We start from the raw sequence: 24,301 nt of genomic DNA, 5'->3' as shown, positions 1-24,301 counted from the left end.
ATATATATGGGGGGGGGGCGCAAAGTTCAAGAGAAAGGATACTTCAAACCAGTATTAGTGAGTTCAAATGGCTCTGAGCACTATGGGACTCAACTGCTGAGGTCATTAGTCCCCTAGAACTTAGAACTAGTTAAACCTAACTAACCTAAGGACATCACAAACATCCATGCCCGAGGCAGGATTCGAACCTGCGACCGTAGCGGTCCTGAGGTTCCAGGCTGCAGCGCCTTTAACCGCACGGCCACTTCGGCCGGCTAGTATTAGTGACTTTCTGCCCTATTACAACTGCAGAGGCATGCAGCAAGGGAAAAACGACTGCTTCAGTACACATTTTAATTGCTATTTTCTGTTTCCCATGGTCCACATGTGAGATACATGAATGAGGAAACAGAATTGTTGCACTGACTTTAATAAAAACAGTTCTCCAAATTTATCCAACAGAATATGGTGGAAGTTTCACTAGTTTTCCTTTACAGACAATTGCATTTTCCAAGATTACTCCATATACATCAAAGTCTTTCATTTGCTATCACCGCTACTGACAACCTTACACCTCTCTTGAGAACTGTTTACCTCCCATCTCTGTCAGTGGTTGACACTTTGCCTTCAACTTTTTGGCCTGAGGAGGCTTTTGAGCCGCAATCACAGCAGTGGTAGTGGCAGCACTGGATGGTAGACCAGATTAAACCTTTGAAGGGGCAAGGAGCACTGCAACATTGGCAACCACAGCCTTTTCCTGGTGTTCTGGTGTGGGTGGATGGGTGGGGGGGTGGGGGGAGGGAGTTCCTGCTTCGAAATAACTGCTGCAGCACAAGTGCATTGACAAATTCAGGTGCTAGTGCTGACACTTGCAACCTTCGGTTTTCTGAACTAACTGTTTAAGAACTGAAGCAGAGGCAGCATCCACTGTGGGAGCTGCATGGCCTTGTAGATCTTTTTGGCTAGAATCCATGCCTGAATTACTGTAATCTGTGACAATTCTATACAACGTGTCACTCTTATTCTCACATTAGTTGTATTTTAGCAGACTGTGAACCACATAGCAGCTCCATTGTAGATCTGCACCAAGGAGGAAATGACAGCTGTGATTTGCTTTTCGTTTGCAGACAGTGTTAAAACTGTGGAAATTATTTGTTGAATCAAAAGTGCAATATGGTGACAGCTGTTTATCACAATGCAAGATGTATGAATGGGCAGAGTTCTTCAAATGGGGAAGAGTTTCTCTATGTGATGAAGAAAGAGCAGGTAGGCCATCGACATCAAGTGAGGACACTTTGGAAGTCGTTCAGGGATGGAAAACAGACAAATCACAGCGGATGAAATTGCCTATGCTTTACATATCAGTCATAGTTCAGCACATTCCATCTTATACGACAGGTTAAATTTTCAGAAAGTGTGTGCAAGGTGGGTACCAAAAGAATTGTCAGTACAGTATAAAATGCAAAGGACAGACATCTCTCATAAACATTTGGGCCATTACCATTGCAGGGAAGATGGATTTTTACAGCAAATCGTTACTGTAGACCAAACGCGGGTGCATCATCAGGAACTGGAAAGTAACGCTGAGACCGTGGTTTGCAGACACCCATCATCACTAGAAATTAAGAAATTTACATTTCAACCATCTGCTGGTAAGGTTATGCTAACACTATTCTGGGACATGGAAGGTGTGGTACCCATTCATTTCAACCAAAGAGCCGAAACTGTTAACAGAGAACTATTGCAATGTGTTGCAAACTAAGCTGAAATCTGCAATAGAATGCAATCATCATGGAAAACCGAGAAAAGCTGTCATCCTGCAGCCACATTCTGATAAACTGATGGCTGAAACAATAAAGGAGTTGGGATTCAAACTGCTACAACAGCCCCCATACAGTCCAGACCTGGCTCCAACAATTGACATATGTTTGGACCATTGAAGGAAGTGCTCAGGGGAGAAGATTTGCAACCGATGCAGAAGTCATTGATTTAGTGTAAAACTGGTTATAGGCACAATTAAAAAACTTATTTTTCCACAGAATCAAAAAAGTTGTGAAACACTGAACAAAGCACATTGACGTACAGGGAGGTTATGTACAAAAATAATGTATATTTCAGTTGGGGAAAAAAATACAGTAGAAGAAGACTGGGTAGCTCTGAGGGATAAAGTAGTGAAGGCAGCAGAGGATCAAGTAGGTAAAAAGACGAGGGCTAGTAGAAATCCTTGGGTAACAGGAGAAATATTGAATTTAATTGATGAAAGGAGAAAATATAAAAACGCAGTGAATGAAGCAGGCAAAAGGGAGTACAAACGTCTCAAAAATGAGATCGACAGGAAGTGCAAAATGGCTAAGCAGGGATGGCTAGAGGACAAATGTAACGGATGTAGAGGCTTATCTCACTAGTGGTAAGATAGATACTGCCTACAGGAAAATTAAAGAGACCTTTGGAGAAAAGAGAGCAATTTGTATGAATATCAAGAGCTCAGATGGAAACCCAGTTCTAAGCAAAGAAGGGAAAGCAGAAAGGTGGAAGGAGTATATAGAGGGTCTATACAAGGGACAAGGGCGATGTACTTGAGGACAATATTATGGAAATGGAAGAGGATGTAGAAGAAGATGAAATGGGAGATGCTGCGTGAAGAGTTTGACAGAGCACTGAAAGACCTGAGTCAAAACAGGCCCCGGGAGTAGACTACATTTCATTGGAACTACTGACGGCCTTGGGAGAGCCAGTCCTGACAAAACTCTACCATCTGGTGAGCAAGATGTATGAGACCGGCGAAATACCATCAGACTTCAAGAAGAATATAATAATTCCAATCCCAAAGAAAGCAGGTGTTGAAAGATGTGAAAATTACTGAACTATCAGTTTAATAAGCCCCAGCTGCAAAATACTAACGCGTATTCTTTACAGACGAATGGAAAAACTGGTAGAAGCCGACCTCGATGAAGATCAGTTTGGATTCCACAGAAATATTGGAACACAATAGGCAATACTGACCTTACGACTCACCTTAGAAGAAAAATTAAGGATAGGCAAAGCTATGTTCCTAGCATTTGTAGACTTATAGAAAGCTTTTGACAATGTTGACTGGAATATTCTATTCCAAACTCTGAAGGTTGTAGGAGTAAAATACAAGGAGCGAAAGGCTATTTACAATTTGTACAGAAAGCAGATGGCAGTTACAAGAGTCGAGGGGTATGAAATGGAAGCAGTGGCTGGGAAGGGAGTGAGACAGGGTTGTCGCCTATCCCCGATGTTATTCAATCTGTATATTGAGCAAGCAATAAAGGAAACAAAAGAAAAATTCGGAGTAGGAATTAAAATTCATGGAGAAGAAATAAAAACTTTGAGGTTCGCCGATGACATTGTAATTCTGTCAGAGACAGCAAAGGACCTGGAAGCGCAGTTGAATGGAATGGATGGTGTCTTGAAGGGAGGATATAAGATGAACATCAGTAAAAGCAAAACGAGGATAATGGAATGTAATCGAATAAAGTCGGGTGATGTTGAGGGTATTAGATTAGGAAAAGAGACACTTAAAGTAGTAACGGAGTTTTGCTATTTGGGGAGCAAAATAACTGATGATGGTCGAAGTAGAGAGGATATAAAATGTAGACTGGCAATGGCAAGGAAAGCGTTTCTCAAGAAGAGAAATTTGTTAACATCGAGTATAGATTTAAGTGTCAGGAAGTCGTTTCTGAAAGTATTTGTTTGGAATGTAGCCATGTACGGAAGTGAAACATGGACGATAAATAGTTTGGACAAGAAGAGAATAGAAGCTTTCGAAATGTGGTGCTACAGAAGAATGCTAAAGATTGGATGGATAGATCACATAACTAATGAGGAGGTATTGAATAGAATTGGGCAGAAGATGAGTTTGTGGCACAACTTGACTAAAAGAAGGGATCGGTTGGTAGGACATGTTCTGAGGCATCAAGGGATCACCAATTTAGTATTGGAGGGCAGCGTGGAGGGTAAAAATCGTAGAGGGAGACCAAGAGATGAATACACTAAACAGATTCTGAAGGATGTAGGTTGCAGCAGGTACTGGGAGATGAAGAACCTTGCACAGGATAGAGTAGCACGGAGAGCTGCATCAAACCAGTCTCTGGACTGAATATCACAACAACAACAACAACAACAACAACATCATTAGAATAAATATTTCTTTTCTCAGAGTACCATTTACTTTTTTAATTCCTCTTGTAAATTAGAAAGTTGAGTCACCTTGAGGTTAATCTCTGGCACAGCATGGTCAAAAATGAAGTGCGGTGGGATAGGAAACACAACTGTGATCCAGCAAAGTAAGGTCTGAAATGACGCAAAAGGATCACCTGCTGTTCTCAAAAGAGAATTGTACCTGACGAATGTGGGTCCCTTAGCTCCAATTGTCTTTTACGCATTTGAAATCCACTTTTCATTTACTTCTGAATTCTTTTGTTGACACACTTTCTTTACATAAACAATGTCATACTCTGCTACCTGCAACGAGGAACACTTGACAAGAAACATACATGCTTGGGGACCGGTCTGCCAACATGGTATTTAATAAAACCAATGACATTGACGAGTGATCCCAAAGTGAACAGGATATTTTTGAAAAAGATCAACTCTGTTCCTCTTGGGAGTTCAGCTGCTGCTTCTGGTAAGTTGTGGCCTATATTACCTCAGCCTATAGCTACATCTATGCTTGCAAACCACTGTGAAATGAATGGCAGAGCGTACGTCCCCTAGTACCAGTAAATTTTCTCTCATTCCTGTTCAATTCACCTATAAATCAAGGGAAAAATAATTGATTGAATGCCTCTGTGTGTGCTGTAATTATTCTAATCTAGTCCTCATGATCCCCAAGCGAGCGATTTGTAGGGGGTTGTAGTATATTCCAAGGCAGCGCTTGAAACTTTGCTAGTACCATTCCCTGGGTTAGTTTACCCTGTCATCAAGAGTCTGCTAGTTCAATTTCATCAGCATCACCATTAACAGTCTCCTGTGGTCAAACAAACCTGTGACCATTCGTGCTGCCCTTCTCTATATACATTAAATACTGCTTTTAGTCATGTTTGGTATGGGTCACGCACACTTGAGCAATATTCTAGTATGCACTGTACAAGTCATTTGTAAGCAATCTTTCTTGTAGACTGATGGCATTTCCCCAGCATTCTACTAATAAAATTAAATCTACCACCTACTTTTCCCATGTCTGAGCCTCTGTTATCATTCCATTACCTATCCCTTCAAAGGGTTACATCTATGCATTTGTATGAGGTGGTAGATTCCAGTTGTGACTCACTGATATTATAGCTTTAAAAGATACTACGTTTTTTGGTTTTATGAAGAATACAATTTTACATTTCTGAACATTTAAAGCAAGTTGTCAATCTCGCCCACACTTTGAAATCTTATCAAGATCTGACTGAATATCTGTGCAGCTTCTTTCAGACAGTACTTTATCATATGTAACTGCATCATCTACAAAAACTCTAAAGTTACTATTAATATTGTCCACAAGGTTATTAACATACAACATGAACAGCAAGGTTCCCAACACACTTCCCTGGGGCACACTCAAAGTTAGTTCTAGTGTCCATCACACCAAAAAAATCTCAATCCAGTCACAAATTTCACTTGATACTGCATATAATCGTACTTTAGATAATAAGCATGAATGTGGTACAGAGTCAAATGCTTTTTGGAAATCATGAAACACTGGCTCTAACTGACAGCTTCGATCCAAAGCTTAGAGTTTCACACGATCGATGTTTTCGGAAGCCATACCAGTTGGCATGGACGTCATTCACAATATGTTCTAAGATTCTGCAACAAATCAATGTCATGGATACTAAACGATAGTTTTGTGAATCACTTCTACTACCCTTCTTGTAGACAGGTGTGACCCACAATTTCTTCCAACAACTGGGCACAGTTTTCTGTTCAAGGGACCTACCACAGATTATAATTGGAAGAAGGGCTAATTGAACTGCAAATTCAGTATAGTATCTGATAGGGATTTCATCAGACCCTGGAGCTTTGATCAATTTTAACAATTTCAGCCTTTTCTAAACACCACTGACACTAATAGTTATTTCACTCATCTTTTCAGCAGTACAAGGATTAAATTGGGACAGTTCTCCTAGGCTTTCCTTTGTACAGGAACATTTGAAAATGGAGTTATGCATTTCAGCTTTTGTTTGTTACCCTCAATTTCAGGACTGGACACAAACTTTGGTACCACTAACAACCTTTACATACGAATATAATTTTTTTGAGTTTTGTAAAAGATCATTTGACAATATTCTGTTGTGGTAGTCACTTGAAGGCTTCACGCATTGTCCTCTTGAGAGCCAAATACCCTTTCATTCATCATCTATCAACCTTTAATCCTGTGTTTTTTTTTAACACCTATTATGCAGTAGTCTCCGTTTCTTTAGAAGTTTTTTACGGTGACTATAGCATAGCAGGTCGTCCTCATTATGAACTGTTCTATTGGGTACATATCTATCCACTGCATAGTTAACTATTCTTTTAAACTTGAGCCATAGTTCCTCTACATGCTCCTGGCCTGTGCTGAAACTTTCAAGTTTCCCATTGAGATATGAACTACTGATTTTTATCATCAGCTTTACTGAACATACATACCTTTCTGCTTGTTTCAGATGTCCTTTGTACTTTGGTAGTCGTTGTTGCCACAACCATGTCATGATCATTGACACCAGTCATGTGTCGGTTTCCATTCAAGGTATTTTTCAGAGAAGGAATTCTGTAATGTTGCACAGGGTATCTTATGATGCCCATCACTAACAGAAATTTAATTTTCCGAATTAATGATCAGTGGAGATGTAAATCATCCAACCATCAAGTACGGTTGGGGAACTTACAAGCAAATTGAGGTTTTCTCTAAAGTTTTCAGTTACGTCAGAAGATTAGTGTGGTGCACAATGGAAGGCTCGAATTATCATTTTATGCCCACTCCTGACAATGAGTCTCGCTCAATCACACATTCAGTTTCAATTTCTCACTTGGAGGATTTGATTTTCTTGTGTACTGCAACAAATACACCACCTCCACATCTCACTGGCCTATCCTTACAACCTACATTTAAATATTCCCCAAAAATCACACTGCTATCAATTTCAGGTTTCAACCAGCTTTCTGTACCTAGTATTAAGTGAGCTTCACTGTTTTTCAGTAGCACTCTGAATTCTGGCACTCTGTTGCAAATGCTTCGGCAGTTAACCACAAGAATTTCAATACTCTCATGCAGGGAGGCATTTCTTCCAATCTTGCACCAATACTTTTGGGTTTCCTATATGTCGCGAATGGGTCGCAGAAGTGAGTAGAAATGCATGAGATGAACATGTAGGAAAGCAACCTAACGTCAGCCAGGGCACTGGGAAGCGGGAGAGGTTGCATTTTTGTGGCAAGGGACACTGGAGCTACATGACCAGCTACGACAGAATGTTCTGGAAGGACGACAAGACAAAGGAGAACGCGTGTGATCACGGGGGATTGCATCAGACGAGCCAATATAAGCAGGACCACTGGTGTTGCTAGATATTCCTTCAACAGTTGCCTCAGACGCTGGACCCGAGTTACTCTGTCCTCGGGACAGGACTTAGTTTCTCGGGGCACTTAGCTGCACAGGGTACATGCAGGATTGCACAACTTACATTCAATGCGTTGGTGCCTCTTACGGTTCAACAGTGGTCTTATCCTACCTCGTATTTCATCTCAGTTATTTCATCAGAAGTATACGTTCTTTATCCCACCAAGTTCCCTTATCTGCAAAGAATTTCCAGCTTGTTTTCCAGCACCAGGACTTTGAGTTGGTAGAGCCACCTCATTACTGGATTTAGCATCTAGCTCCCACATCCTGATCCGCTCCAAGGAAACTACAGACGCAACAGACGATCAAACTTTTTTTTGGTGCCAGGTGTGGGGTTGGCACAAATCAGGCACCCCTTCTAACAGGTGTTGGCTTTTTGTGGAAGCCTTAGCCTTACTATTCTTCCACACAGTACCAGGATTAGCCAGGCCACGGATTTGAGGAATAGGTGTAGGACGACTTTAACTTTTGACAGTACTCAACCCAAAGTCAGGAAAAGACTGACAGCTTTGAGCATTCAATCTGAGACAAGGAGCGTACTAAGGCGAAGAAAGAAGACGACAACTTTGATGGGCTGGGAAGGTCTGTCATGGCGTGGGTTCGACACGTGGGAAATGGTTAACAGTGAGGCGTAAACAGTATGCAGCTCCAGAGAGGGAGGCAGCATTATCGGTCTTCGGGAGGGCCACAGAGGTCCGTCAGCTGCTGGAGGCAGATAATGAGGCGCATGGCTGCCGAGCGAGGCAGGCAGCAAAGGAGGTGTGGCTGAGAGCCGACGATAGCAACGAGAAGCGGTGCACACATCAGTGCAGACCACAAAGACTAAGTAAGACAAATCTTGTTGGTACAAAATGCCGCAGTCAGGGTAGGCAGAATCGACCAGTAATAATATTGCGCAATCATTACCAATCAGGCAACACATTAGTTTGAGTGATGTGTTAAAGTTGTTGCCTCAGCCTTTTAATGGTAATAAATTTCAGCTGAACAAGTTTCTAGGCAACTGTGATACGTGTGTTTGAGCTAGTGGCCCAACATGACGTGGCATGAACCAGATTCATGTTTGAAGTATTGCTGGAGGGAAATGACACCATGAATCCCGCAGGGCTGTCCATAAATCTGTAAGAGTACAAGGGAGCAGAGATCTCTTCTGAACAGCACTTTGCAAGGCATCCCGGATATGCTCAATTATGTTAATGTTTGGGGAGCCCTCAGAAGAGTGCTCCTGGAGCCACTCTGTAGCGATTCCGGACTTGTGGGGTATTATACTGTCCTGCTGGAATCGCCCAAATTCATCGGAATGCACAACGGACATGAAAGGATGCAGGTGATCAGACAGAATGCTCATGTACATGTCACCTGTAAGAGTTGTATCTAGATGTATCAGGGGTCCCATATCACTCAAATTTCACATGCCCCACATCATTACAGAGCCTCCACCAGCTTCAACAGTCCCCTGAGGACATGCCGGGTCCATGGATTCACGAGCTTGTCTCCATACCCGTACACGTCCATCCGCTCAATACAATTTGAAAGGAGACTGGTTCGACCAAGCAACATGTTTCCATACATCAATAGTCCAATGTCTGTGCTGACGAGCCCAGGCAAGGCAAAAAGCTTTGTGTTGTGCAGTCATCACAGGTACACGAGCGGGTCTTCGGCTCTCAAAGCCCATATCCATGAAGTTTTATTAAATGGTTCGCACGCTGACAGTTGCTGATAGCCCAGCACTGAAATCTGCAGAAGAGTTGCACTTCTGTCATGCTGAACGATTCTCTTCAGTCTTCATTGCTCTCGTTCTTGCAGGATCTTTTTCTGGCCACAGCAATGTTGGAAATTTGACATTTTCTTGGATTCCTGATATTCAAGGTACACTCATGAAATAGTCACATGGGAAAATCCCCACTTCATCGCTACCTCAGAGGTGCCAAGTCCCATCGCTCATGCGTCGACAATAACACCATGTTCAAACTCACTTAAATCTTGATAACCTGCCATTGTAGCAGCAGTAACCAATCTAACAACTGAGCCAGACACTTGTTGTCTTATATAGGCATTGATGACCGAAATGCCGTATTCTGCGTGTTTATATATCTCTGTATGTGAATATGCATGCCTATACCATTTTCTTCAGCACTTCAGTGTACATCACAATACAAATGGGTACTGATACCATCAGTGAAAAACTATGGAGAAGTGACGCAAATATTAAAATATGCGAATATAGAATTTCAAATTGGCACACAAACCTTCACATGCAGTCTCACACAGAGAAAAATTCTAAAGTAAACTTTTAAATATAAATAAGTGTGCGAATTGCATGGATTTGTTACTTAGCAGTTTCTGTGCGAAATTCTACACTAGAGTGCTGGGTAACAACACTGTAGTGTGAGTTTATCTCAGTCAAAATATAGAAAATGTAGAGCATCAACAAAGCATACATTCTGCCTGTTGCAGCTAACAATGATGCCTTAAAAGAAAGTATTTCTGCAACTCTCGGAACACTGGGTGGTCAGCTGGTTGGGGGTTAAGAGACTAAACACAGATGTTATCAGTCTCTCAAGAGGTAGCTCATCTGGAGTTAGTGACACATGCCAGAAATTTGATCAGATTACTTAAGTATGTACGAGTGGTAAAATCGAGGCATTGAACGCAATAAGGATACCAGAGCTGAGAAACAATTTAGGAAGTAAAACTATATGGGTTTGTTTGGTACCTATGCTGCACTGTGCAGGGGGTCTCATCTGTGTCAAGAGAAACCCAACTGCACCTCCCCCCCCCCTCCCCAAACAACCCAATTAAAGGTAAAGACAGTAAAAGAGCAAAGAATGCCTTCTAGTCAAGAAATTCATAATAGTAAAGGTGACAATCCTAAAAACAGAATGGATGTCAGTTGGATCAACAATAACAAAAGAACGTGGGAGAAATAATTAGATTGGTAGGTGGGTGGGACCAAGCGAATGCCCCCCTTCCTGGGACTGCATGCAATGGGATCACTCCTCCCATAGCCATCCCACCCAAGATCTGTTATGGTCAAAGCAATGAACAGAGAGCAGCATCTGCTATTCACTAGAATTCTCTCCTAAGATGGAAAACAGGTTGTAATCAAACAATGGAAAATCCAGGATGGAATGTAACAACACCAGAGAAGGAAAGTTGCTACTCACCATATAGCGGAAATATTGAGTGGTGATAGGCACAATAAAAAGATTCACACAATCATACCTTTCGGACATTAAGGCCTTTGTCAGTAGTACACACACACACACACACACACACACACACACACACACACCCCACACGCACGCAAAAGCAACTTGCACACACATCTGCAGCCTCAGAGAGCTGGAACTACACTGTCAGCAGCAGCACCAGTGCATGATGGGAGTGGCAACTGGGTGGGGGTAAGGAGGAGGCTGCGGTAGGGAGGGGGAGGGATAGTGTGGTGGGAATGGCGGACAGTGAAGTGTTGCAGTTTAGACGGAGGGCAGGAGAGAAGGTGTGGAGGGGGGAGGGGGTAAGTAGGGGAAAGGAGAGAAATAAAAATACAAAGAAATTAAAAGACTGGGTGTGGCAGTGAAATGACAGCTGTGTAGTGCTGGAATGGGAACAGGGAGGGGGCTGGATGGATGAGGACAGTGACTAACGAAGGTTGAGGCCACCTCCCTGTAGACTAACATTCCTAATGCCCATGGCCTTACTGCTATAAAACACTAACTTTCCAGACGCCCTATGGATTCCAAACCAACAACCTCCTTCCTAGTCTCCATGACCAACTATATCCTCACCCCCAATTATTTCTCCTTTGAAGGCATTACCTACAAACAAATTCGCAGTAAGGCTATGGGCACCTGCATGGCACCATCCTATGCTAACCTATTCATGGGCCATCTAGAGGAATCGTTCCTAAAACCCCAGAATCCTAAACCCCTCACCTGGTTCTGGTTCACTGATGACATCTTTGCTATCTGGACTGAAGGTGAGGACATCTTATTTCCATTCTTCCAGAAGCTCAACAACTTCTCCCCCATTTGCTTCACCTGGTCCTACTCAACCAACAAGCCACCTTCCTAGATGTTGACCTCCACCTCGTAGATGACTACATCAGTACCTCCGTCCATATCAAACCAACTAACCACCAGCAATACCACCACTTCGACAGCTGCCACCCATTCCATACCAAGATGTCCCTTTCGTACAGCCAAGCCACCCGTGGTCATCGCATCTGCAGCGTCGAGCAGTGCTCCTCTAAATATACTGAGGGTCTCACTGAAGTCTTCACTGGCTGCAATTATCCTCCCATCTTTGTACAAAAACAATTCGCCCGTGCCTCATCTTTCCAGTTTCCCACCACCTCCCAAAGTCCCACAGCCCGGCCACAGAGGAGCATTCCCCTCTTACTCAGTACCATCCAGGACTGAAGAAACTGAATTATATTTTTCACCAGGGTTTCGATTACCCCTCGTCATGCCCTGAAATGAGAAATGTCCTGCCCACAATCCTTCCCACCCCTCCTACTGCGGTATTCCGCTGTCCACTGAACCCACACAATACATTCACCCATTCTTACACAAACCCTGCTCCCAATCCCTTACCTCATGGCTCATACCCCTGTAATAGACCTAGATGCAAGACCTGCCCCCTACATCCTCCTACCACCACGTACTCCAGTCTGGTCACTAACATCACCTATCCCATCAAAGGCAGGGCTACCTGTGAAACCAGTCATGTGACTTACAAGCTGAGCTGCAACCACTGTGCTGCATTCTATGCGGGCATGACAACAAGCTGTCTGTCCGCATAAACGGCCAACGACAAACTGTGGCCAAAAAACAAGTGGACCACCCTGTTGCTGAACATGCTGCCAAACATGATACCCCTCATCTCAATGATTGCTTCACATCATGTGCCATATGGATCCTTCCCACCAACACCATCTTTTCTGAATTGTGCAGGTGGGAACTTTCCCTGCAATACATCCTACGTTCCTGTAACCCTCCTGGCCTCAACCTTCGTTAGTCACTGTTCTCATCCATCCAGCCTCCTCCCTGTTCCCATTCCAGCACTACACAGCTGTCACTCCACCGCCACACCCAGTCTTTTAATTTCTTTTTATGTTTATTTCTCTCCTTTCCCCTCCTTACCCCCCCCCCCTTCTGCACCTTCTCTCCTGCCCTCCATCTAAACTGCAACATTTCACTGTACGCCACTCCCACCACACTATACCTCCCCCTCCCCTCCCCAGTCTGCTCCTTACCCCCACCCAGTTGCCATTCCCATCATGCACTGGTGGCTGCTGCTCGCAGTGTAGTTTCAGCTCTCTGAGACTGCAGACATGTGTGCGGGTTGCGTTTGCGTGAGTGTCTGTGTGAATGTACATGTGTGTGTCTACTGCTGACAAAGGCCTTAATGGCCAAAAGCTATGATTGTATGAATCTTTTTATTGTGCCTATCACAATTCAGCATCTCCGCTATATGGTGAGTAGCAACCTTCCTTCTCTTGAAAACTGATAAATGAGCTCACAGCATCTAAAAGGAATTATAACAGGATAAAAGAGCAATGATTGAAGCAGTTGGTAAAGAAAGTAGAGTTGATCATCCCCAGACCCAGTATGCAGTGAAGCCCAACCCCCTCACCCCACCCTCAAAAATAGTTTAAAATGTTTTACCTGAGAATAACAAGTACTCTCATGGAGGAAACGGAGAACCAGCTGAACTGTCTGCGAGTCCTCTGCCAATAATAGAATCAAAGAATCCAGAAGATCATGATTAGCATGGGGAACCAGGAGGAGGGGCATTCCACCAGGATGTGAGCTACTGTCTGTAAGGCTCCACAACCACAATATGGGGTGGCTTGTTCCATAACATAAAACTATGGGCCAATCTGAAAGTGACTGATGTGGAGGTGACAAACGATGATGGATTCCTTCCCGGATGAATGAAAGGAGCAGCACCTTGCAGCAGTGGTCTCCTCAATAGTGCAGAGTTTATTAGAATGGGCAGTAAGTCACCACATGATGTTCCATTTCCAAGTGAGGAGATGGTCTTATATGCATCTCCATATCTGCATCTTGGATCATCAAGGCATATGTTGGATGAGTAATTGCTTCTCTACCCAAAGGGTCAGCAATATCATCCCCTGGGATACCAACATAATGTGGGACCCACAGAAAGATAGCAAAGCAGGAAGTGTAACTAAGATCAGAGAGGTAGTCATGAACAGCAGACGTCATGGGGTGACAAGAATAACATCAATCAATAGCCTGGAGACTGCTCGCTCAATCATTACAAAATACAATTTGATTAAGGGAGGTTTCTTTAATAAAATGTAGGGCTCTGATAATGGCCATCAACTCCACTTAAGAACACTACATGTTACCAGTAACAAATGTTGTTCCTCATCTCCTATCCATGGAATTAAATCCATCACTGTAAAAGATGGTAGCTCCCTGACACTTCTGAAGCACGGAGAGAAACAGATGCCTATAGGTCAAAGGGATGACAAACTTTTAGTACCTTGAAAAGACCCAGTTTGTGGTCTGGATACTAACAGAAAGGAGAGGGTGGGGACGGCGACAAGGGGGAGTACATTCTGAGAAGCTCAGTCACGGCGGTCCCAGAAGAAGGCATAGAAGAGTATTCTAACTGGTAACCAACCTGGGGCAGGTGCCGAAGGGTCAATGCGCCCTGTATGCAAAAAGAATTTTTTAAGTTTGATTACTAGCAAATAGTCACATGGTGATTGCATAAGTGAGCAAGAGTTGGTACCATTAGGACTGAAGAGGGTAGATCTCAACTTTGGCAATTAGACAGTCTACAGGACTAGTCCAGATGGCATCAATGGCTAGCCTTAATCCATGGTGATGGACTGGGTCCAACAATTTCAAAGGTGGAGGTACCGGTAAGCCATAAAGCTGGTAATCATAGACCAAGCAGTATGAGACCTTGGTCTGTTAGATATGGCAATGACCCACACCCCAAGAGGTGTAGGCAAGGAAGCAGAAAGAGTTAAAGTTTCACATGTAGCTTGTCTTTAATGAACACACAAGGGGGCAACCATGTCAAGTTTTTATTGAAGAGAAGTCCCAAAACTGAGGACTGTCTGATGACTTCCATTTGTTGTGCACCCACATAGAGTTCTGCAGACTGTGGTATGGCAACAGAAATACCCGACTCGCATTTTCATGCGAGGGGACTGGAAGCTGTGGAGGAGAGTTGTAATGGATCTGGGAGATGTGTTATTTTCTACCGGATTTGTCGATACCAAATTGTAAATGTTTTCTTATATTTTTGTCAGAATTTTTTAAATTGTAATTTGCCTTATTATATGCTAATTTACTTATATTTTTGAGAGTGACAGCATATTGATTACTATTAGTAAATGTGACAAAGAATATCAAAGAGACTGATTACAAGCGGAAGCTTGTGTGTTGTGTAAAATGTCTTTGACGCTGGAGTTGTCTTTGACTGTAGTCAGTCGGCAGTGAACTCTTGGTGTGTGTTGACGGTAGAACAATGTGCAGGTCGCCGTCATAAATAATTTGCTAGTGAACAGGAAAAAATGAATTATGTTTCTACTTTTTCTATATAAACTGTAAGAAGAAACCACATTCGAAGAAATGGTATTTGAAGCACCAAAAATGAGGCAAACGCATTGAACCAGGTCATTTCTGCAGCCGAAAAAACTGCATTGTGGAATCATACTTCCACTAGATAACTGAAGCCAAGACAAATATCGCCTTGTAAACATTTCACGGAATAGGTACTGTCACGAAATATGCCAAATTTAAGTAAATAAAAAATAGTGAGCATATTTCAGAGTCCAAGCAGAGACCTTTCGGATCGTATCTTGAAGCTGGTCTTCAACAAAGGTTACTCACTGGGAGATATACCAAATGCAAAAGCTGTCAATATACAGCATAGAGGTGACCAGTGTTCTGATAGTCATTCCCTCCCATTGATGACAATGACCAAGAGTATAACACTGAAGCTGGAACCCTGCAAGGATGCCATTTTTTTTACCTGTGGGATAAAAATTTATGAATAAAAATGGGTACAGAGGCTCAAAATATAAAGTCATGGAGAGTAAATAACATGACGACATGAAGTCGTGTCATAAGCCTTATGCAGCTCATAAAAAACCACAATGAAGTGTTGGTGATAAGGAAATGCCTGTCAGATTGTTGTTTCCAGTGTTAACTAGGTGAACAGTAGTGGATCGCCCTCCTTGGAATCAAGCTAACAGGTGGAGAAAAAACCCCATCACTCAAGAACCCAGCACAAGCACTGGGCTGCCATCCTTTAAAGCAACCTGCAAAGTACATTCATTTATCTGTTAGTAGGCATGAACGAACACTGTGTTTTTGCCTGGTTTAAGGATTGAGACAATGAAACTACCTCACTACTGTGAAGGGAAAACACTTCTCGGTTGAAGACCCTGAGTAGAGTCTTTGAGTAACATTCAGTCCTCTCTGGAACAGATCTCTTACTGACGAGCTTGTAGGGGTCCCGTACTGATGAGCAATATTCAGGTATTGGTCGAATTATTGTTTTACATACACTTCCTTTGTTGAAGGAGTACATTTCCCTAGGATTTAATTAAAGAATCAAGATCTAGCATCTGCCTAACTCACAATTAATTTTGCGTGGTTGTTCCACTTCAGATCACTTCGTAGGCATACTCCTGGGCATTTTATGGAAATAATTGCTTCCAGTGATTGTTCTGCAATTTTGTAATCACACAATAAAGTTTATTTCTATCTATGTATTTGCAATATGTTACATTTGTTTATGCTGAAGGTCACTTGCCACCCCCCTGCACCAAGTGTTGATCCTCTACAGGCCTTCCTGCATTTCGTAACAATTTTCTAGTGTCACAACTTTTCCATGTACGGCCACATCATCTGCGAAAAGCCTCAAGGAACTTCCAAAGTCATCTGCTAGGTCATTTTTACATATATTGTGAAAAGTAATGGCCATATAACACTCCCCTGGGGAACACCCGAAGTTACTTTTATGTCTGAAGACTTCTCTCCATTCAAGAAAACACATTGTTTTCTGTTTGCTAAAAGCTCTTCAAACCAATCACACAGTCGGTTTGATATTACATATGCTTGTACTTTGTTCATTAGGTGGCAGTGCAGAACTGTATCAAATGCCTTTCGGAACTCAAGAAACACGTTATCTATCTGGGCGCTTGTATCTATTACTGTGTCTCATGAATGAACAGAGCAAGCTCAGTTTCACATGAAACTGTTTTTGGAACCCATGTTGGTTCCTAAAGGAGATTATCACTCTCCGGAAATGTCATAATATGCGAGCATAAAATGTTTCAGAATCCTTCAAGAGACCAATGTCAGAGATATATTCTTATGGTTTTGCGTGCTGTTCGGCAACCCTTCTTGAATGTTTCATAGATGTCAGTCTGACAAGAGGGGATGAAGCTGACAGCAGAGGTATACAACTGCCAGTTGGCTCTTCGAAGAGGCCTGAATGGTAACTGGCCAATCAGATGGCGACAAGGAAGTGTCAATATCACTATAAAGTAGCCAATGTCATGAAGATTGTTGTGTGGTGACCACTACATTGGAAATTGGGGGAAAGAGATCTTAGGGTTGATAGCTGAGAAGATAAAAGATGTCATAGGCAGCACTGAAGTGGGTTGGAGTACCATCACTGAGGATACTTAGATCAAGATCATAAAGAAGCTGAACAATCAGAAAGCACCTACCAGACAAACCAGTATTACCCCTCTCGGGAGGGGTGGGGGTGGGGGTGAGTGCATGCAAACTGAAACCTTCAAATAGGAGAAAACGGTGGGAGAGTTACAGAGTTACAAATGGTGATCCCTGGGGCTATATGCATTCTGACTGCTAGTGCTTCCAACAAGGAAGGTACACAGGGGAATCGTCTCACTGACGACTCTGTGCAAACTAATGTATAGACATCTTTCGGGGTCAGTACAGTTCTGACAGAGTGCATGTTCACATTGAAGAATTAGGGAATGGTAATCAGTGAAGAGTGTTTCTTGGAGAGCAACACACTGCATAATAAGAGGGAATTAGCCATTGAAGCTGTGGTAGGTGATAGTAATCCACTGCCTTCGAGATAATCATGCTGAGGATTTTCTGGTTAGGCATGAAGGATCCAGGAGAACAGATAATGCCCCAGGATTATTTCTCCTCCTCCTCATCTTTCACAACTTCTCACAGTCAAGATTCTACTGATGGTGTATCCACTCCACTGTGTGTGTGTGTGTGGGGGGGGCTGGCATTGGGCTTCCGATTTTTCCAGAGAAGGGAGCTGGTTCTCTAGCCAGGTGGAGGCACTGGTTCCTGAAGATGGTGCCATAGGAACCAAGAGAGGGGAGAGCCTATTGGCAAGCTATAGTCAGAGATTAAAATTTGCAGTACAGTAAAGGAAGAATTACTGCCATGGTTAGGGGGCCCATGCTCATCACATAGACATACTCACAAAAAGTTATGAGCCCCTGGGTGGACTAGGACATTGTCTCATAGTTGAGAGCTCTCCACAACCTATTCTAAGACATCCAACATAATAAGCCCTTAATTCTCAACAATGTGGCTCTGACATTTGGAGATCTGAAATGTTGTACAAAAGGCAATAAGAATCACTCCAAATACTAAGAAGTTAATCAAGTGTATCAAGAAATTCAATGAGGCTGAAAATGATGAAACTGAGCCTCACTGCATGAACTACAGAGTAGTCGTACAGTTTGCCAGTTATCCACTGTTGAATGTTAAAGTCTTTTAGTTTTATTTTATTTCACTGGCAGCTGACATGGAACCATTCCTCTGAGAGTCAATCCAACACTCCATTAGTTTTACTTCTAAATACCGCTGAACTTAATTTGGAAATTGTGGTGGAATGTATTTCTAAATCATGACATGCTGACTAACACTACAAGATGTTCAAAACTATGTTAAGAGCAGAGCTTGTTTATTTGGGATTCGGTGCTAAAACAGAGCTAAAGATGCTTAAGAGCTTTACAACAACCAAACTGCTTCAGTTTCTAGAAAAAAGTAAATCACTACTCGAAAAATTTATCTCCAATGACACACAAGTTGACACAAACTGTAAGAATTCTTGATCCCACGGTTGGAACTAATTTTAATTTGAGACAGAAGCAACTGGACACACTTCTTTCAATACTTTAGGAAAAGAATCACGTTTGGGGTTCTGTAGTTGTCTCAGTAATGTGTGTATTGCATAAACTTTTAACTTGCTCATGCACTAAGGCATAACTTGCTGGTGCGCTGAGAACCTACCACTGCACGGAAAACAGTTTGACCATTTCTAAAGAATCTTTTCTGGACGAGACTTTAAAACTTCATGTATGTAGTTAAAATATACCTATCTTTTGTGAACGTACAGCAAGGTTTCCCTGTGAAAGCAGCGTGCTTATTTGAAAATATGAAAGAATAGTCAGTTACCAAATTATGATACTCTTGTACAAGATTATGGGGTAAAGAACGTAGCCCTAACAAAATATTTTTTACTCAATTTTAGAAAAGTATGTGCTTTGCACACTCAAAAAAGATATAGAGCATCATCATCGAAAATGTGAGACTTTGATACAGGAGACATGAAAGTGAAGATGATACTATTGTAAGTAAAAGAATGGGAGGCAAAATATACGAAGGATTTAGCATATGCCAAAAACAAGGTAAATCTGTGACCATTTGTACTGACCTCCTTTGTATTTATTCAATATCTTCTGTTAGTCCTATTTAGTATAGGTCCCCCACACTTGAGCAATATTTGAAGATTGGATACACATGTGTCCTTCAGCAATAACCTTTGAATACTGACTGCATATTCAGTAATCTACCCACGAAGTGAAATCTGTCAAGCTGTTTCCATTGTGATCATTGGTACTGGAGTAATATTTGTGTTGTATGAAGTGTTCAATTTTACATTTTTGTGTTGTATAAAGTGTTCAATTTTACAGTTTTGAACATTTATTGTCAGTCTCTGCGTCTATTTTAAAATTTTATCACAACCTGACCAAATATTTGTGCTACTTTTTCCAGATAGTACTTCATTACAAGTAACTCCAGTCCATGCAAAATGTTTGGGGTTACTACTAGTATTGTCAGCAAGCTCATTACAACATAAGATGAATAGTAATGGTACTAAGATGCTTCTCTAGGATACATCTGCAATTTTAACATCTGTTGTGACTCAACATCCAATATAATGCATCCTCCCGACCACAAAATCCACTGAGAAATTATATTCCATACTCCAACAAGATTGTACTTTCGGTAATAAGTGTTAGTGTGGTACAGTATCAAGTGCTTTTTGGAAGTCAATAATTACTGCATCTACGTGACTGCCACACTCCACCGCTTTCAGGATGTCAAGTGAGGAAAACATGAACTGAGTTTCACACGACTGACTTCTTTGGAATCCACGTTGATTGGGAAAGTGTAGAGGCCATGCTGTTTGAGATACATTTCATTTGAGCAAAGAATATGTTCTAAAATTATAAAACACAAAATGTCAGTCATATTCAATAGTATTTGGGCATATCTCTTTGCCTCCCTTCCAGTACAAAAGTATGACCTTCACTTTCTTCCAACTACTGGCACAAGGGTATGGTTGAAAGAGGAGCTAATTCACAGCCAGAAATTCTGTATGGAATCTGAAAGGAATTCCATTAGGCCTTATTCAATCTGACTAATTTCAGCAGCTTCTCAAACCTGATAACACTAATATCTCTAACACTTACCCTCTGCAGTATGGAAGAATTAAATGAGTAAGTACTCCTGGCTACTTCCTTGTAAAGCAACATTTGAAAGCAGAGTTTAACGAGTCAATTATATTCTCTACCCTCACTTTCAGTTAATGTTTTAACCATAAACACTTACTTTGGTGTCAATGAAAGCCTTTACATATGATCACGATATCTATTTTGTGCTTGGTCAACTGTTTTTCTCAACTTGGGTCATAGTTCCTCTACAAGTTCCTAACCACAGCTATATGTTTTAAGTTCCTCCTTCAGATAAAACACTATGTCTCTTTATGTAGTTTAAATGTAAACCTTTCTACTTGATCTAGTTAGCCTTGATAATTTGGTCCTCCTAGCTGCTACAACTGTCTCATGGGCTTCAGTACCAGTTTCCACGTGGACATATTCAACGAGTTTAGTCTATTTGTTGTCATTTCTATCTTTCCATCATGACTGGTCTTCTGAATTATCTATTCTAACGAGGGGAGGCCACAACATTCAGATATGAATTTCCTTCAAACACTGTACAGTTTTTTTTAGTCCATTAGGAGAATATAATGTGTAAGTAGTAAGGCATACGACTTCAGCAATTTTTTTAAAAAAAAAAAAATAAATAAATAAAAAAATAAAAAAAAAAAAATCAAGAGACGTTTTACGCAGCAGCGACATACCAATGTGTTGTGACCTGAGCATTAGGTGGCAATGGATACACAGTTAGCAGTCAAGCTCTGTAGTCAGTGAATTGTTGAATCAAGTCCCACTCAAGCTTTATATATGATGTGACTTACCAAACGAAAGTGCTGGCAGGTCGATAGACAGACACACAAACATACACACAAAATTCAAGCTTTCGCAACCAACCGTTAATTCGTCAGGAAAGAGGGAAGGAGAGGGAAAGACGAAAGGATGTGGGTTTTAAGGGAGAGGGTAAGGAGTCATTCCAATCCCGGGAGCGGAAAGACTTACCTTAGGGGGAAAAAAGGACAGGTATACACTTGCGCGCGCACACACACACACATAACCATCCACACACATACAGACACCAGCGGACATATTAAAAGGCAAAGAGTTTGGGCAGAGATGTCAGTCGAGGCGGAAGTACAGAGGCAAAGATGTTGTCGAAAGACAGGTGAGGTATGAGCGGCGGCAAATTGAAATTAGAAATTAGCGGAGATTGAGGCCTGGCGAATAACGAGAAGAGAGGATATACCGAAGGGCAAGTTCCCATCTCCGGAGTTCGTCAGGTTGGTGTTAGTGGGAAGCATCTAGATAACCCGGACGGTGTAACACTGTGCCAAGATGTGCTGGCTGTGCACCAAGGCATGTTTAGCCACAGGGTGATCCTCATTACCAACAAACACTGTCTGCCTGTGTCCATTCATGCGAATGGACAGTTTGTTGCTGGTCATTCCCACATAGAAAGCTTCACAGTGTAGGCAGGTCAGTTGGTAAATCACGTGGGTGCTTTCACACGTGGCTCTGCCTTTGATCGTGTACACCTTCCGGGTTACAGGACTGGAGTAGGTGGTGGTGGGAGGGTGCATGGGACAGGTTTTACACCAGGGGCGGTTACAAGGGTAGGAGCCAGAGGGTAGGGAAGGTGGTTTGGGGATTTCATAGGGAAGAATTAAGAGGTTACAAAGGTTAGGTGGACGGCGGAAGGACACTCTTGGTGGAGTGGGGAGGATTTCATGAAGGATGGATCTCATTTCAGGGCAGGATTTGAGGAAGTCGTATCCCTGCTGGAGAGACATATTCAGAGTCTGATCCAGTCCCGGAAAGTATCCTGTCACAAGTGGGGCACTTTTGGGGTTCTTCTGTGGAAGGTTCTGGGTTTGAGGAGATGAGGAAGTGGCTCTGGTTATTTGCTTCTGTACCAGGTCGGGAGGGTAGTTGCGGGATGCAAAAGCTGTTTTCAGGTTGTTGGTGTAACGGTTCAGGGATTCCGGACTGGAGCAGATTCGTTTGCCACGAAGACCTAGGCTGTACGGAAGGGACCGTCAACGTCAAGGAAAGTGGCATGGGATTTGGAGTAGGACCAGGTGAATCTGATGAAACCAAAGGAATTGAGGTTGGAGAGGAAATTCTGGAGTTGTTCTTCACTGTGAGTCCAGATCATGAAAATGTCATCAATAAAACTGTACCAAACTTTGGGCTGGCAGGCCTGGGTAACCAAAAAGGCTTCCTTTAAGCGACCCATGAATAGGTTGGCGTACAAGGGGGCCATCCTGGTACCCATGGCTGTTCCCTTTAATTGTTGGTATGTCTGGCCTTCGAAAGTGAAGAAGTTGTGGGTCAGGATGAAGCTGGCTAAGGTAATGAGGAAAGAGGTTTTAGGTAGGGTGGCAGGTGATCGGCGTGAAAGGAAGTGCTCCATCGCAGCGAGGCCCTGGACGTGCGGAATATTTGTGTATAAGGAAGTGGCATCAATGGTTACAAGGATGGTTTCCGGGGGTAACAGACGGGGTAAGGATTCCAGGCGTTTGAGAAAGTGGTTGGTGTCTTTGATGAAGGATGGGAGACTGCATGTAATGGGTTGAAGGTGTTGATCTACATAGGCAGAGATACGTTCTGTGGGGGCTTGGTAACCAGCTACAATGGGACGGCCGGGATGGTTGGGTTTGTGAATTTTAGGTAGAAGGTAGGGGTGCGGGGTGTTGGTGGGGTCAAGAGGTTGATGGAGTCAGGTGAAAGCTTTTGTACGGGGCCTAAGGTTCTGAGGATTCCTTGAAGCTCCGCCTGGACATCAGGAATGGGATTACCTTGACAAACTTTGTATGTAGTGTTGTCTGAAAGCTGACGCAGTCCCTCAGCCACATACTCCCGACGATCAAGTACCACGGTTGTGGAACCCTTGTCCGCCGGAAGAATGACGATGGATCGGTCAGCCTTCAGATCACGGATAGCCTGGGTTTCAGCAGTGGTGATGTTGGGAGTAAGATTAAGGTTTTTTTTAAGAAGGATTGAGAGGCAAGGCTGGAAGTCAGAAATTCCTGGAAAGTTTGGAGAGGGTGATTTTGAGGAAGAGGAGGTGCTTTTGCATCCCGCAACTACCCTCCCGACCTGGTACAGAAGCAAATAACCAGAGCCACTTCCTCATCTCCTCAAACCCACAATCTCCCACAGAAGAACCCCAAAAGTGCCCCACTTGTGACAGGATACTTTCCGGGACTGGATCAGACTCTGAATGTGGCTCCCCAGCAGGGATACGATTTCCTCAAATCCTGCCCTGAAATGAGATCCATCCTTCATGAAATCCTCCCCACTCCACCAAGAGTGTCTTTGGGCCGTCCACCTAACCTTCGTAACCTCTTAGTTCTTCCCTATGAAATCCCCAAACCACCTTCCCCACCCTCTGGCTCCTACCCTTGTAACCGCCCCTGGTGTAAAACCTGTCCCATGCACCCTCCCACCACCACCTACTCCAGTCCTGTAACCCGGAAGGTGTACACGATCAAAGGCAGAGCCACATGTGAAAGCACCCACGTGATTTACCAACTGACCTGCCTACACTGTGAAGCTTTCTATGTGGTAATGACCAGCAACAAACTGTCCATTCGCATGAATGGACACAGGCAGACAGTGTTTGTTGGTAATGAGGATCACCCTGTGGCTAAACATGTCTTGGTGCACGGTCAGCACACCTTGGCACAGCGTTACACCGTCCGGGTTATTTGGATACTTCCCACTAACACCAACCTGTCAGAACTCCGGAGATGGGAACTTGCCCTTCAGTATATCCTCTCTTCTCATTATCCGCCAGGCCTCAATCTCCACTAATTTCAATTTGCCGCCGCTCATACCTCACCTGTCTTTCAACAACATCTTTGCCTCTGTACTTCCGTCTCAACTGACATCTCTGCCCAAACTCTTTGCCTTTACAAATGTCTGCTTATGTCTGTGTATGTGTGGATGGATATGGGTGTGTGTGCGAGTGTATACCTGTCCTTTTTTCCCCCTAA

The 24,301-nt window shown here is 42.9% G+C and overlaps 1 protein-coding gene across 4 annotated transcripts in view; it reads right to left on the bottom strand.

The window, feature by feature from the left end:
• Window positions 1-24,301, bottom strand: part of LOC124613192 — a 409,752-nt gene that overhangs the window by 200,063 nt on the left and 185,388 nt on the right. The gene's annotated exons all lie outside the window — the stretch shown is intronic.

Source organism: Schistocerca americana, chromosome 4, assembly GCF_021461395.2.
Source record: "Schistocerca americana isolate TAMUIC-IGC-003095 chromosome 4, iqSchAmer2.1, whole genome shotgun sequence".
Lineage (NCBI taxonomy): Eukaryota > Metazoa > Arthropoda > Insecta > Orthoptera > Acrididae > Schistocerca > Schistocerca americana.
Note: the sequence above shows the minus strand (reverse complement) of the source record. Positions and strands in the feature narration are given on the sequence as shown.